The 16,518-nt window shown below is 44.9% G+C and overlaps 1 protein-coding gene across 1 annotated transcript in view; it reads left to right on the plus strand.

Annotated features, from left to right (window-relative positions):
• The window catches only part of GABBR2 (gamma-aminobutyric acid type B receptor subunit 2), a 370,642-nt gene that overhangs the window by 249,105 nt on the left and 105,019 nt on the right, over positions 1–16,518 (plus strand). The window lies entirely within an intron of this gene.

The following is a 16,518-nucleotide window of genomic DNA, read 5'->3' on the forward strand; positions in this document are numbered from 1 at the left end:
AGGCAAGGAGAAATCTTCTTTCCTGCTGGTGACAGTAAGCTAGGGTGGCTTCCTGCCAGAGATACAAGGTATGTCTCTTCCTGTTGGGATGTATGGTGAGAGAGGGAATATGAGTGATTTGTGTGTGAGAGCTCTCCCTTCTGGCCTCCTGATGACAATTTCTAGTGAAATTTTATTAATTTTCAGGGAGTAGAGACCTGGGGGCTTCCCAGGTGGCTCAGTGGTAAAGAATCTACCTGCCAATGCAGGAGACATGGGTTTGATCCCTGGGTCGGGAAGATCCCCTGCAGAAGGAAATGGCAACCCACTCCAGTATTCTTGCCTGGGAAATCCCGTGGGCAGAGGAGCCTGGCTGGCTACAGGCCATGGGGTCACAAAAGAGTCAGACATGACTTAGCGACTAAATGACAATAAAAGGGACCTGGAGTCTAAACAGAGCAATGTAGATTGTGGAGCAGGAAGTGGAGGCAGGCGTAAGGTACGGAAGGGACGGGATGTGGGGAGGTGCCCACTTTTGTCTTCCTTGAGAGGCAATAGTATGAAATGCTTAAGAGCATGGTCTCTGGAGACAGACTTCCTAGGTTCACATCTCTAAAATGGGATAACACCTTAGTTTGGACTTGCTATAAACAGACTCGGGGACAGAGTCTTACATGTAGAAGGTCTGTGGAAGAATGAGCTTAGGAAATATACTGTAAGGAAGTGAGGGTGGCAGGATTGGGCAGAGCAAGAAGTTGATCTGAAGTTTGCAGCTGAGGCTGCAGCCAGTCCTAGAGGAGTTCTGGCCTGGGATGGCCTCACCACTGTCTAGAGTGAGGCACGGGGCCTGGGCCTCTGGATCTTCTTGTCAGTCAGTCACTGGCCATGGCTGGGCCCAGGACAGATGTGTCCCTAGGCAAGGCAGTGCCCCATGGTAGTGGCCTCACTGAGACTCTCAATAGGGCCTACCTTAAAGGGTGGTGGGTTGTTTTTTTTTAATTTGATGTGGACCATTTAAAAAGTCTTTATTGAATTTCTGGGATTTGGGGAGGGGGTTTGATTTGGTTTTTTGGCCATGAGGCATGTGTGATCTTAGCTCCCCAACCAGGGATCAACCTGCAACCCCTACATTGGAAGGTGAAGTCTCAACCACTGGACCACCAGGGAAGTCCTGGGTTGTGGGGATTAAAGAGGTTTAGACAGGCAGAATGCCTGGGGCATAGTAAGTGCTAATTAGTACAAGGATAATGAGCAAGGATCCGTTTGGATACCAATGACACACAGTCCTCTAGACCCTCAAACACCTGTAATTAATTTTCTAGGATATTGGGGTTAGTGGATCCCCATATCACTGCTTCTGTTGCATTCTTGCAGCTCTTGCAATCTTTGGTAATTCACATTCTCGTATTCATAGACACAATAGCACAGTCATACACACACACACACACACACACACACTCCTAAAGGTGTGATTTATGGGTATTCATGTCCATTGCATGGAGAGCAATTTACCAGTCTATTCCACTGGTTTTCAAACTTGCTTTTCAAAGGAGATTTTACATATAAGCCCAATATCATTGTTCCTCATTTAACATTTACATTAACATTAAAATTATACTTAATGTTATTTTATTTTTTGAAATTTGCTCTTTGGAAGACTTTGTGAACCATTCTTTTCTATTTAAAACTCAGCAAACAAATTTCTTCAGGAGTAAAGATAAAGCAAAGGCTTAATGGGGAATCTGGCCCATCATTTCAGCTTAGCCTGGTCAGGGCCCTGAGAAGGACTCGAAGGTGGCTGCCTTGCTGGCAGGTCCCTTGACAGTGCCTCAGAGGTGGGGGAGGGGATGATCTTAGCTGGTACTCAAGCCTCCACTCTTTAAAAAAAAAAAATTCAGTATAATTGATTGACAATATTATATTAGTTTCAAGTGTACAATATAGTGATTCAATATTTTTACAGATCATGCTCCATTTAAAATTATTATATATAAAATAATGGCTGTATTTCCTTGTATTATACAGTGTATCCTAATATCTCATTTCAGTTCAGTTCACTTCGTTTCAGTCGCTCAGTCATGTCTGACTCTTTGCGACCCCGTGAACCGCAGCACGCCAGGCCTGTCTATCACCAACTCCCGGAGTTCACCCAAACCCATGTCCATTGAGTCAGTGATGCCATCCAGCCATCTCATCCTCTGTCATCCCCTTCTCCTCCTGCCCTCAATCTTTCCCAGCATCAGGGTCTTTTCAAATGAGTCAGCTCTTCGCATCAGGTGGCCGAAGTATTGGAGTTTCAACTTCAGCATCAGTCCTTCCAATGTATATTCAGGACTGATTTCCTTTAGGATGGACTGGTTGGATCTCCTTGCAGTCCAAGGGACTCTCAAGAGTCTTCTCCAACACCACAGTTCAAAAGCATCAATTCTTTGGCGCTCAGCTTTCTTCACAGTCCAACTCTCACATCCATACATAACCACTGGAAAAACTATAGCCTTAACTAAATGGACCTTTGTTGACAAGGTAGTGTCTCTGCTTTTCAATATGCTATCTAGGTTGGTCATAACTTTCCTTCCAAGGAGTAAGCATCTTTTAATTTCATGGCTGCAATCACCATCTGCAGTGATTTTGGAGCCCAGAAAAATAAAGTCAGCCACTGTTTCCACTGTTTCCCCATCTAATTGCCATGAAGTGATGGGACCAGATGTCATGATCTTAGTTTTCTGAATGTTGAGCTTTAAGCCAACTTTTTCACTCTCCTCTTTCACCTTCATCAAGAGGCTCTTTGGTTCTTCTTCCCTTTCTGCCATAAGGGTGGTGTCATCTGCATATCTGAGGTTATTGATATTTCTCCTGGCAATCTTGATTCCAGTTTACTTTATACATATTAGTTTCTACCGTTTAATCCCCTGCCTTTATCTTACTTCTCCCTACTTCCCTTTTCCCACTTTTAACCACTTGCTTATTCTCTGTATCTGTGAGTCTGTTTCTATTTTGTTATATTCATTCGTTTTATTTTCTAGATTCCACATATAAGTAACAACACAGTGTATTTGTCTGACTTATTTCACTGAGCATAATGCCCTCTAGATCCCTCCATGCTGTTGCAGATGGTGGAATTTCCTTTTTTAATGGATGAGTAATAATATTCCATTGTATGTGTCTGTGTGTATATATATGCATATGCATATATATTTGTGTATATATCACACTTTCCTTATCCATTCGTCTGTTGATGATCACTTAGGTTGCTTCCATATGATAGATATGTATCTATCTTGGCTATAGCAAATAATGCTGCTATGAACACTGGGGTGCATGTATGTTTTTGGATTACTGTTTTCATTTTCTTATGGTATATACCCAGCCATGGAATTGCCCAATCATATGGTAATTTTTCTATTTTTAGTTTTTTGAGGACCTATAGTCTATTTTAATAGCTCTGTTGGATTTTAATGTGTACTGTACATTACATTACTGTACAGTACATTACATATACTGTAAATAGCTGGTATTTAAAGTAGTGAGATAATGTTTTCTTTTTCTCTTTTAGTTTTTTTTAAAAGGCAGGTAGTTAATAAAAGCACAGATGGCTGAAAATTGTGAAGGTGGCACACGTATGATGAAGGTTTTAGAAATGGTAGCCGCCTTCTTGCTTTATCCTCACTTTGTCTTGAAAGGCACTATGGTCATCCTCTTAAAAAGGTTAAGAAATGCATCTTGAAAGAGTAGGAAAGAGAATGAGAGAGAGAACAAGAGGGAGATTGACCAGCAGTTTCACTTCGTTTTCCTTAGCCAGCGTGTACAGTTATCAAAGCAGCAAATAGTGCTGTGCTCGTACACACGAGTTTTTGGTGGTAGGGTTAATAGCCTTTTTTCTTTGATCCCCTTTCACCACATCCGTGTGGTATTAGTGACCAAATGTGTTTGTTCAGGGGGTGGGTGTCCATTAAATAGGCCGGAGCCAAGCTGCTTCAGGTGGAGCTGCCTGTGGTGTCCGCTGAAACATGGTCCTGGAACCCACACGATGTGGGAGTCCTCGCGCCAGTCCCTGCTGTGCCGTCCTGCTGATTCCCAAGCAGTTGGCTGGCTTCACAGCAGAGGCTTCTACGACCCACTCCTAGAGGGTGCGGTCTGCCTGAGGTTCACCTCTGTTCTCAGGCCCACGGTTTGGCCTGTATTTGAGTTCCAGCTGACAGTAAAGGAACAAATACATCACTTTTATGACCACTCGTCTCTCCAACCTCTTTCACCATCTCCTCAGGGCTTAATGCATAGTAGGTATACAGGAAAGACTGGCTAGCCAGCTGGACGGGTGAGAGGACTGGGCAGATGAGCAGATAGTTGCATGGCCAAGTGGATAAGTGAGTGGATGGATGGCTATGTGGGTAGGTGAATGGATGTAGATGAATGGGTGCTGGAGAAAGAGGGAGCAAGATCAGTAGATGGATTAATGGATGAATGTGTAGGTGACTGAATGAATAGACATGTGGGTAGGTGGACAGATGGATTGATAAATGGGTAGGTGATAGGTAGGTAGATGAGCAGGTGGGTGGATAGACATAGATGAATGAGTGGATAAGTTGGTGGGTGGATAGGTGGGTGAGAAGGAGTGAATGAGTGAACAGCAAGCTTAGAAGAGGCATTGGCAGTTCATATGTGTCTGCTTCATTCTAATCAAAGCACATTTTTTTCCAGGAGGATCTTCAGAGGTGATAGCCCTGATGTCTTGACTCCTTTTCTGTACAAGTCCTGACCTCTCTAGAAAGTGTTTGCCACATTTTCTGATGTGAGGTCCCACTTGTCATCGGACTCACACAGAAATCCATGTTTCATCTCAGGCCTTTCTTCTTGACTCACACTTCACCCTTTCAGGGACTGGGCCTCATTAAAGTCTGTCCTCTACCCGGTTACTCTTTGAGGAAGCTCCTTGTTAGGGCATTTCTGCTGTGAAATGTATCACACCAAACCCATGTGAGTGCCATTCTGAATGCTAAAGACTGTTATTAGCAGATTTAGCCTAGAGATGTTTCAGAGTTGTCAGTTCTGATGTTCATAGGATTATATTTTCAAACATCATCACACATCCTCTATGACAGACTTGATTACTGTGATGCACTAGTTTTCTTCCTTTGAGAGATGTTTCAGTTGCAAAAATGATCCTGAAAGCATTTGAGAGAAATGCCAGGCAAAACTGAAGTGACACTCTTTCATTTGGGTGCTTGTTTAGCTTGCAGTGGCAAGAACAAGCACTGGACATGGAGTCCCTGGACCTCGGTTTGCATGCTGTCCCCTCCACCTTAGCAGTGGTAACCTCAAAAAAGTCTCAGATCTTTACATAAAGGTTGGAGGGCTGTTCCTGGAAAAGGGAAGAATCAATGCAAAGGCCTTGGGGTGGGGGCCCCTTTGAGAAAGCAACAGAAAGCCCATGTAACTGGAGCTGAGGGTGGGATGGGATGAGCCTGGGTGTGGGGGAGATAAGTAGGTGGAGAACAGGTCATGTCATGCCTGTTATCCCAAGATCAGCAGGAACCTGGTTGCTGTTCTTAAGAAGCTTCCCCTGGCCACAGTGGGAAGGAACAGTGGAGAAGGAGACAAGAGCAACTGCAGGGATGCGGTACCAACCGCGGCAGCAGAGCACACAGAGAGGCAGGTGGATTCAAGGCACATGTCAGGAGAAAAACCACAGGGCAAGGTTATTGACCAGTTATGGTAGAAAAGAGGGGATGATCAAGTATGTACTCCTCATGCAGTTGCTTCCTATTGTGAACTGAAAGGTTCTCAAATTATATACACTGTGAAGATTATTGCAGTAAATTAAAAAAATTCATGTATAGACTCTATGATATTCTGTACATTTTAACACTAGATAAGCTGAAAATTTGCATGGTGGCCCAGGGGAAACTGGATGGTGCCATCGCCCCTCCTAATGCTGCAGAAACAAAACTTGATTACTGTGATGAACTAGTTTTGGTTCCTGAAGTCTTTTAAGTGACATACGTGACTCATATCCTATTGGTTTAAATATTAAAGGAGCCCCTGGGCCAGTGGCCTAGACTTTTAGTCTAGACAGTTGGGCTTGACTTCAAAGGACAGGTTGGGTTTGGAAAATCAGAGATAATTGGAGCAGGGAAGAAAATGTTTTCTGGAAATAAGCACCCAGACTTTTCCATCCCTGTGTGAGGAGTACTATATTGCCTTAGACCTAAAATACTGTACTTCTAGAAAAGGAAGTATTTTGCTCAGGAAGCAATCATGACTTGAGCAAAGACACAGCCAGTTGGAGTGCTCATGACAACATGGTTTGTTACAGTAGGGGCAGAGGAAACCCTGGAAATAACTTAAATGCCCAGTGGTTGGGCTTAGCTAAATCAACTCTGACACATCTTTCCAGTAGAATTGTTGGCAGCCACTAAACATAGTTGTGATGGGAAAATATCTAATGGCATAGATTGTTTATAATATATTGCTTGGTGACTCAATTTCAAAAAGAGTGGGGCAGATAGGGGAGAAAGGGTGGGAGCAAATGTCAGAGAGGCCTTCAGCGTGTCCTACCCTGGTGTGGGCCTCAATTTTCTGGGCCTAGAAGAACTGACTCCATCTACTTTCTCCTCCATGCCAGCCTCTGCTGAGTTGATCCCCACTGGTTGGAGTCTAGTTAACTGAGGGCATGTTATGCAATTTCATCTTGAATATGTATAATAAAAATTACATAGACTGTTACACACCCTAACACAGGGTATAGGCTAGCTTGAAAAAGTCTTTTGGAGGGCTAATGAGGTCTGGAGGGCTTAGGGTGTATACAGTTAATTACTAATTGTGACTGATCAGCTCTTGTAGCCTCTTAGTGTACATGGATGAAGAGCACAGGATTTTGTATATGTGTATGTATATATCTTATACATGCACATATACATGTGTATATTATTACATGCCCACAGTATGTGATAAAACAGTGACCTAGATTCTCTCTTCAGCACACAGGATCTTTGGGAAGCCATGTGTAGTGATAGCTAATCCCCATAACCACTGTCAATTCCCCTTCAGTAGTTTGGCAGGGTCCCTGCAGTATGTGCGGGCTCTACAGTGCTTTCTGAGATGTACAAAAAAATTCCCTGTTTGTCCTCAAATCTAGTCATCCTATCAACTAGCTTATAAAGAGCTGCCTCAGTAATCCATGTTTAATGGCCTTAGCCACTAGACAGCTGTCCTGGGAATTAAAGTCTCTTGTGAACAGAGTATCCTGAGGTTCTAAACTCCAGTGTAATGGAAGTGAGTCCTGTTTCCCCCACCCCACCCCCACAGAAATGAGATCTGGAGCAGATGTCCAGCTTGGCACCTCCTCCCTGGGCTCTTGCTTCCTACCCGTTTCTATGAGTAGCAGCAACCATGATAGCAGTGGGGTTCATCAGGCGTTCCCTCCTTTGGACGGCCATGGACCTCAGCTCGGGATGAGTTCTGTGCCTCAGCTCATCTGTGGGGTTGGGGGACATTGTCTGACATGACCAGAGAAGGGCCTCTCAGGATCTCTCAGGCTGCTTGTAATGCTGAAATAGTGTAAGACAAAAGGTTTTCAAAACAGGAACCAAAATTTACTAAATCCCCAAGGTACTGAATGTCCAGGGAGCAAGCCCTGCCTGTGAGGGAGATGTGATTAGTACTGTTTCATAGAGGAGGAAACCAGCATTCAAGAGCCTGCATAGCCTGCCCACATTCACACGGTAGGAAGGATGGGTGGGGCCAGGTTTCAGGCGCGCTGTCAGCCACCTCCAGTGCCCAGGTTCATTGTGCACCCCTGCCCAGCCCCCTCCGTGGAGTCCTTTGGACCCGAGTTTGCACTAGCGCACCAGCCATGTTTCTAGAGAAATGTCTCCAGGCGTCACCTCCATTCCCCCCTCCACTTGCCAGTCTCTGCTGACTCTGAAATCCCAAGTACTGCCTCTCTTCCCTCTCCCCTTTGCCACTCATTTATTCTGGCTCTCGCTTGTGCACTCAGCACATTATTCTTCCTGAATAACCTATGACCATGTTATTACTTATTAAGAGCTTCCATGCCCCCCTCCACTGCCTACAGGATACAGCCTGGCATTTTAGGGGTCCCACCCCCCACCCCAGGCTCTAACCTGCATTCCCAGCTGTTTCTCCTCAGCCTGTTCTTCACACGGAAGGGGTGCTAGCCGCTCTCTCCCATGGACATCATAATGTTTAACCTTAATGACAGTGCTCATGGGTTGTTTTTTTTTTTTCTGTCATCTTTTCAATCATTTATTCATTTAATGAATCATTCTTGAGAACGTAACGCTGGGCCAGCTCCTGTGTTGGGAGCTAGGGGTACAGCAGTGAGCCAGGTGAACAGAGACCCTTTAGAGAGCTTACAGTCTAGTGCACTGAGGTAGTCCATATGGACACAGTAAATGGATAAATTATATAGTTGGTTAGAAGGCATGCTTGCTATTCAAACAGAAAAAGAAAAAAGAAACATGCAGGAGGGAGGAGGATTGGAAATGCCACCAGTGGAGGGGGAGGGGGGCAGGATGGCGAGAGGTGGCCTCACTGGGAAGGTATGAGGATATGAGAAAAGACTTGAAGGAAGTAAGAGAGCGAAACGTGCAATGACTGGGGTAAGAGTGGTCCAGGCAATGGGCAGCCGGTGCAAGAGTCTAGGGGGAGCGTGTCTGGAGCACTTGGATCGGCAGGAGGGGAGCTTCTACTTCTGGTCAAGATAGATAATATCCAAGGACCTGGATAGACTCTCCTGCATTAAGCAATTGGGCTTCCCAGATGGTGCTAGTGGTAAAAAACCCACCTGCCAGTGCAGGTAGACATAAGAGACAGAGGTTCAGTCCCTGGGTCGAGAAGACCCCCTGGAGGAGGGCATGGCAAACCACTCCAGTATTCTTGCCTAGAGAATCCCATGGACAGCAGAGTCCATAGTGTCACCAAGAGTCGGACACAGTTGAAGCAACTTAGCATGCATGCACACACGCTTAAGCAACGAAAGTAACATTCAAATGATGTGAAACAATAGTTTTCTGACATTGGACTATAGATCACAGAGGAGAGTGACCTCTGCAAGAAGGGACACAAAGAGCACAACTTTTATGGTTGCCCAGCCTACTGCCTGGAGAGTTTCCAGGCCACAACATGGGGAGAGAGGGCAGGCAAACAGAGCCTGGTTGACGCTTCTCCACATTGAGGAGAGTTGAAATTTTTTATTTAGAGAGTCCAAGGAGGCTGGAATTTGCAGGCAGAGCAGTAGAGAGGAGAGAGCTGCACGGAGAGGGAGAGCAGTGGAGATCTACATGCTTTGCTTGCTTGTTTGATCAAAATTACTATTGAGTGCCATCTATTTAAAAAGAGTTTAAAGCAGCTCTCAATAATAGGCATACATACATCAAGGCCACTGAAACAGAAGTCAGGAATCTAAAGCTGTACAATGTAAAGACAAATATATAGCAAAGACCTAGGCTAGCATTGTGAATTTAATTATGAATTTAAATGAGCTGGATGCCAAGTGATAAAGAGAACTGAACCTCATTTTCTTCATCTATAAAATGGAATTAATGATCTCTGCCCAGCCTACCCCAGGGAGGGGCCACGAAGATCATCAAAGCTATGGGTGAGACTGTTTCATTCAGGACTCTTCTGGTGCAAGTAATTGAAAGCTGTACTTAACCGAAGACAGCTGTGAGGTTTAGGATGTGGCATCATCATTTCTCCATCTCTGGCTCTGCTTTCTCCCCTCCAGCCTCAGCCTCTGCCCAGTTGCTTCTTCCCATTATCACAGCACCATGTCGGGGGGTGGTGGGGGTGGAGAAGCCCATTTCCCCAAAAGTGCCAACAAAATCCCTGGAGATCCCTCTTAGCCTTGATTGGCTATCTTGGGTCATGTGCCCATCCCTGAACCAGTCACTGTAGCTAGAGGATAGGCTGTGCTGATTGGCTTGGGCTAAGTCATGTGAATAAACTCCGGGAGTTTGTGTGCTGCAGGCCATGTGGTTACAAAGAGTCAGACACGACTGAGCGACTGAACTGAACTGAAGTCATGCGATCCAGCCCTGCATAGAGTCAGCTTCACAAAACTTCAAGACTGAGAGTAGAGTCTAGAAGATCGTTCTGTTGGTTTTTCTCTCTTTTTCTTTGCTCCCACGGACCCATTTTCTACCATTCTCTGTGCCCTGAGAGGCTGACTTCATAGATCACGCAGGATCTCTTGTCCCTGGGCTTCCGGTTGAATTCAGTCAGTGGAGAACATAGGCAGGAGATTGGAGGGTGGGAGGAGCAAGAGGGGTCAGGGTGCAGCCCCTCTACCACCATCACCACTTTGGGGCTGCGTCTCCTAAAATAGCTGTGCCCTTCCCTCCAGGGCTGTCTTCTCTGTGTCTCCTGATCTTACGAAGCTCCACCGACACTCTTTCTTTGCCTTCAAATAACAGCTCATGACTTTGCTAGTGTACAGGCACATAAGCCTCCCTTGTCCGCGCCTTTAATCTGCCCCTTGCTCTGTAAGTGATCCTTAATAAAGTCCCTTTTGAACCATCCAGGGTGAATTGTTTCCTCCTGTGACCCTGTATTTATTATCTATTACTTCATACCAAATTATCCCAAAATGTAGTTGCCTGAAGCAACAATAAACTTTTATTATCTCACGCAGTTTCTGTGAGTCAGGAATTCAGGAGTGACTTAGCTGGAAGGTTCCAGCCTGAGTCTTTTATGCCTCCTCCTTGAAGCCTTCACAGGCCTTCCTTGAGTGAGTAAGCTAAGGCAGCTGAGGCTGGGACTACAGCCCATTTAGGGCAGAACTGTACTGGGGCAGGAGGGAAAGTAGGAGGTTTCAGAGTTCTGCAGCCCTGAGCTCACACCCCAGGTCTGCGTCTCACAGCTGTGACCCAGGGCATGTGACTCACCTGACTGAGCCTCGTTTTCCTCATCCAAGAAATGGGAAGATGGCAATATCCCCAGGCCTGTGGACCACCTGGTTCGCCCAAACTTGGATCCATTTAATACCAGAGCAGACCATACTTAGCCTGACAAGTGGGACCAGAGCCCAGGAATATGTTTGTTCACTACAGAGTCCCTAGAGCCCAGCAAGCCTGGCCCAAGGGAGAAAGGCCCCCAGTACATGATGAGTGAATGAGTGACTGAATGAACAACATTCAAATGAACATACCACAGACCTCTTTGACTCCAGCTGCCTTCTAGTGCCCTTAAGACAAAGTCTGGGTTCTGTTTTGTTTTGTTTAACCTCCCTCAGGTACAGAGAACTGGCCCAACTCTGTTTCATTTCTTCATTCACTTTTTCATTCCTTTTTATCCCCATTCTCCACTGCCACCCTCCTTTCTCCACAACAGGCATTCTAATAAATCTAAGTATACCTTTTTTTTTATGCAGTTTTGCAAAATGTGTATTGTTGTGTGTGTTTTTAATTTATGTAAGTGGTATTCTGTTATATGTTTTCTTTTCTTCTTACTTTTTTATTAAGTCATATACATCCATTCATTTTGCTCGTCGTGTATCTAATTTGTTGCTGATGACTCTCCCCACACAGACACATACAAGCACACACACACAAACACACACACACTGTAATGTGTATAATTAGCACTCTTCTGAGTCCCCTATGAGAACTTCTCGAGGCTGTGTCCCAAGAGTGGAATTCTGGGTCAGAGGGTGTGTGGACACTTAATTGGACTAAGCAGTGACAGATGCTGCTCAGAATATCTGCTCCTATGACATCCTACCAGTGACACACTAGGTCATTGTCAAGTCCTCACTAATACTTGCATGATCATATTTCTAATTTTTGCCATTTCATTTGTATAACATGACATCAATTTAATTTTGATTTCTAATGATATTGAGCCGCCTTTCATGTGCCTCTTTGCTCTGGGTTTCCTCTTTTGTAAATTGCTTGTTTGTGCTTTGCCCATTTTTCTGATGGATTTGCTGCTTGTATGTAGTGTTAATTTTCAGGAGCTGTGTCCAATCTGGATGTTAATATCATCTTTATTGTAGACCTTACAAAATCTTCCATTCTGTCATCTGCCTATTATTGATTTTGTTCAGGGGCCTTTGTCTAACAGAAACACTCAATTCTGATATAATCAAATTAATCAAATTTTTTACCTTATCATTTGTCCTTTTGAAGTTTTTTTGTTTGAGAAGTTTTTCCTTGTCCTTAGGCTTTGAAGGTATTCTCCTACATTTTCTTCTAATCAAGATTCCTGTCTATATCAAGTTTGTTCGCTCTGTAAGGGGAATTCTTAGCCCAGCTTTCAGATATAAATTTTATCTCTTTATATAATAGGAGAGATCACAACCAAATCAAGTGGAGGATCCCAGGCTACAGCCTCAGCAGCCTACCTCCCAGCCCCACACCCTTTCTGAAACACTGGTCCTTGAGTCACCAAGTCCTGACCGTTTTTCCTTTACTATTTCTCCAGTCTGTGCCCTTATTTCTGCTTGGTTACCTCCTGCAGCCCGAGCCCCTGGCGGTCTGCCTGGACTGCTGCAGTACCAGCTGCCTCATTTGAACTCTGTCTCTGGCCCCCAGGCCAGTCTGCAGCCCACCTGGCTTAAAGTGAAGATGCCAACGGATTGCAAACTGCACGTCTCAGACTTTCAGGTCGACTGGTCAGCAGTTTGGTTTTCCTTGTGGAGACTAATCTATTTAACAAAAATAGAACATACAGTAAAGCGAAATTAAATATTCCTAATCATGGGGATGCTTGCATCTGCAAATGACCAGGAAAGAAGGGAGGTTCAGGGTGGGGGCAAAAAGCTTAGAGGAGGCTCCGTGATTCTTGGATTTAGAGCTACATGGCCACTCACCCAGGAACCCGGGCAAGGACCCCACTCACTGGCCCCGCCAGATCCCCGCTCCAGCTGTGCTGATGACAAGTGGCACCACCGAATCAAAAAGCCTTTCCTCACTTCTCTGCTTTCCTCACGCCTCACATCCCAGCCACTGCTAGGCCCCGAGGAGTCCACCTCCTTCCCGACTCTTCTCTGTCTGCGTCCCCCTCATCTCTCACTTGGAGTCCACGTCAGCTGCTAACTGACTTCCTTGTCTCCAGTCTTGCGATCGTAACCATCCATTTTCCACACAGCAGCCAAAGCAGTTTTCCTTTTTTTTTCCCCTTTATAGAGATATAACTGACACATAGGAATGATATATATTCAAGGGGTACAATCTGATGATTTGATGTATGACTACATTGTAAAATGACCACCACAATCAAGGTACTTAACACAGCCATCACATCACAGATTTACCTTTTTCTTATCTTTATTTTTTCTTTTCTTGTTTAGTCATGAGAACACTTAAGATCTACCCCTCTAGCGAGTGTCAAGTGTACAGTACAGTATCATCTGGGTCTTCTCCCAATTTCCACTCACTCTAGGGTTGGCTATTGGCAGAGCTGACAAGGAGGCTGGGAGACATGGCCGCAGAGTCCCAGGTCCAGCCACACAGAGCCCAGTGGACCAGGGCAGCTTGGATGCTGAGAGACAATAGTAGTAATGGGACAGCCCCTCCCCTAGCTCTTCCCACTCTGATTTGAAGCCCACCCCCTGCCCTGCTTTAAGAAGAGATTCTCGTCCATCCCTTGAGCCAGTAAAAACTAAGCATTTTGAATTTCTCTTCAGTTTCATATTCCTGAGAAGACTGACGAGGCCGCTGTGCTGGAACCAGCTCCTGCAGGCTGCCTAGAGCCAGTTGTTAATGGTTGATCGCTTGAAATCTGCCTTGGTGGGAATATTTACACTATGGAAATTGGCAAACACTACAGATCAGCCCCCACCCCAAAAAGCCAGTTTAACAGTTAACGACACATTCTTGACTCCTTCTTCTACCTACCTCCTATTCCTCTCTTCCTCCTTCCCCCTAGCCCGAGGCTGCTTGGGACTCACTCTCACCCCCACAAAGGGCTAATTTTCTGATCAGTGACTAGTTTTTGAAAGGAAGGCAGGGTAGTATGTGGTTAGAAGATTGAGCTTGAAGTTAAGCATGTGTAGGGTGAGTCTCAGTTCTGCTGCCTCTAGATGTGACCCTAGGCAACTTTCCTCTCAGGCCCTCAGTTTTCTTATCCTTAAAATGGAGATAATGATAATATTACATAGTTCATTCCATTGAGGTGGTTGTTGAGAATTAATTAATAGAGGAGAACCCCAGGAAAAAAATCTTAGATAACATACACAAGTGTTTTAGTAGAGCTAAAAATAAGTTAAAGATTGTTATCACTGCATGTTCTGCAGAGAAAAACCTGAGAACAGAGATGAAAAGAGACTTGCCCAGCTTCCCTTTCTGGGAAATGGCAGAGCACAGCCCAAATCTACCTCTCAGACCCCTTGTTCATTGCTCTTTCCATTCTTCTAAGTTGAGGGGGAAATGTGCTTATGCTTGCACAGAGCCTTGGCTTTTATTCAGGAAAACTCTAAGCTGTCAGTAAAACTTAATCTATTCCAAGAGGGAGTATTATTTTGTTGGTGATGATGTTGCTATTTTTATCTGTAAAAAATGTGCCTCCTTATAATAGCCTTTCAATAAAGTTTTCCTGTTATGAAAATAATGCATGCTCATTAGAGGATATCGGAAAATATTGAAAAGTAAAAGGACAAAAAAAGGCATAATCCCACAACCCAGGAACAGCCAATCAACCTTGAATATTCATTGGAAGGATTGATGCTGAAGCTCCAATACTTTGGCCACCTGATGTGAAGACCTGACTCATTGGAAGAGACCCTGATGCTGGGAAAGATTGAGGGCAAAAGGAGAAGAGGGCGGCAGAGAATGAATCTGAGCAAACTCTGGGAGATAGTGAAGGTCAGGGAAGCCTGGCGTGCTGCAGTCCATAGGGTCACAAATAGCTGGACATAGCTTAGCCACTGGACAACAACCACCTTGACCACTCCGCTCCATGCTCTTCTTCCCCTCAGCTCCACTGGCTCTGTTTCAGCTCCTCCCACTTCCCAATCTCTTTCCTGCCTCGGGACATTTGTACTTGCAGTTCCTCTTCCCAGGGGGAAACTCTCCCCTCACTGTGAGCTAACTCCTTCAGGTCTCAATGCAAATGCCATCTCTCTGGAAGTCCTCCTTGATCCCCAGTCTAATTGGAGTCTTGCAGTTCTCTCTTGTACTACCCTGTTCCTTTCCTTTATATCACTTACAGTAGTTTGTAATTATATATTTATCAGTGTATTTATTGTTTAATGTCTGTAGCTCCCACCAGACTGCAAGCTCCATGCACTCTAGGACCACATGAACTTTGCTACTCTTTATCCAGTGCCTGCCTGGCACAACTTTGACATATAGGTGCTCAACAGTGCTGATTGATTGAATGCGTGTATCATAGTATTTCATCATGTGTCTGTCTCACTTTGGTGTTTCCTTATTTCTTAGATATCTTGTTAATATCTGATAGTTTGCTATTCTAAATAAGCTTGACTCTTGTATCATTACAGGAAGAAAAGAGAGTTGGTACCGCATCTCTGGGGCCATCCAGCTAGCCATCTTCTCTTGATCTCCATTGTTCTCCACTTCATTAAACCCTGCCTTAGATCACCACTCCCTCTGTGACTGGACACCACTTTAACCCTATGGGCCATCTGATCACGATCCTTCAGAAGGATGCCCCTGCATCTAATGGCACCAGCAGAAGGATGGCAGTGGACAGGGCACACTTCCCATCCTGCCCCTCCTTTTAGTTCACTGCAAACCAGCTGCTGAAGACTCAATGGATACATCAAATTTTCCTCAAGACTTAGGTCTATCAAAAGCATTTTTATGTAAGAAGATATCTTAAATAGTATGCAGAATATCCCTTATCTTATAGCCCAAGGGACATGCAAGGAAAAAAGGAGTATTTTTCACCTTTGCAAAACATGTGGGTAGATATACCCAGTTTCTCGGTATTTCTCTTTTATGCCCTGTCATCCCCTGGGAAACAGAAAACACCTTCTTAGCTTCAAGCCTACATGATGAGGAGCTCTACTCTTTAAGGAAAATCTGACCAGCAGTATAACCCTCAAATTTTCTCAAAGTCCTTGTTATTCATTTGAGACCAGTGTTGTCCTAGGTAAAGGGCTGGCAGCAGAACAGCCTACAGTGGTCTTGACTCATCCACACAGACAGTGATGGGCTGGCCAGGGTCCCTCAGCACCCTTCAGCTTCCATCTCCTTAGAGATTTTGCTGTCTGTATGGCATGTCAGGGCAGATCTTGTTTCCCCACAGCATAAATCAAACACTCAGCTGATCATGTTTGCTCACACCTCCCAAAGACAAACACAACTGCCCGGAGACAAGAGTACAGTTAGAGCTGTATTAAAGACAGAACGCCTTCCCTAAATGCAGTGTGTCCGGCTGAGACTGTGTCCCTCAGTGGGCCCAGAGTTCCGTGAGATTAGGCTGAGCCAAGCAAGTCTTCCCTCTCTGTAGCCTTCAACTCCAGCCTGACGTCAGATAATTTTCCAGGCAGGGTGTCCCTGCCCTTTAATGTAAAATTGAAAGAGATAAAAAAAAATTTTCCAATGTAGGGCT

Source organism: Ovis canadensis, chromosome 2 (assembly GCF_042477335.2).
Source record: "Ovis canadensis isolate MfBH-ARS-UI-01 breed Bighorn chromosome 2, ARS-UI_OviCan_v2, whole genome shotgun sequence".
Lineage (NCBI taxonomy): Eukaryota > Metazoa > Chordata > Mammalia > Artiodactyla > Bovidae > Ovis > Ovis canadensis.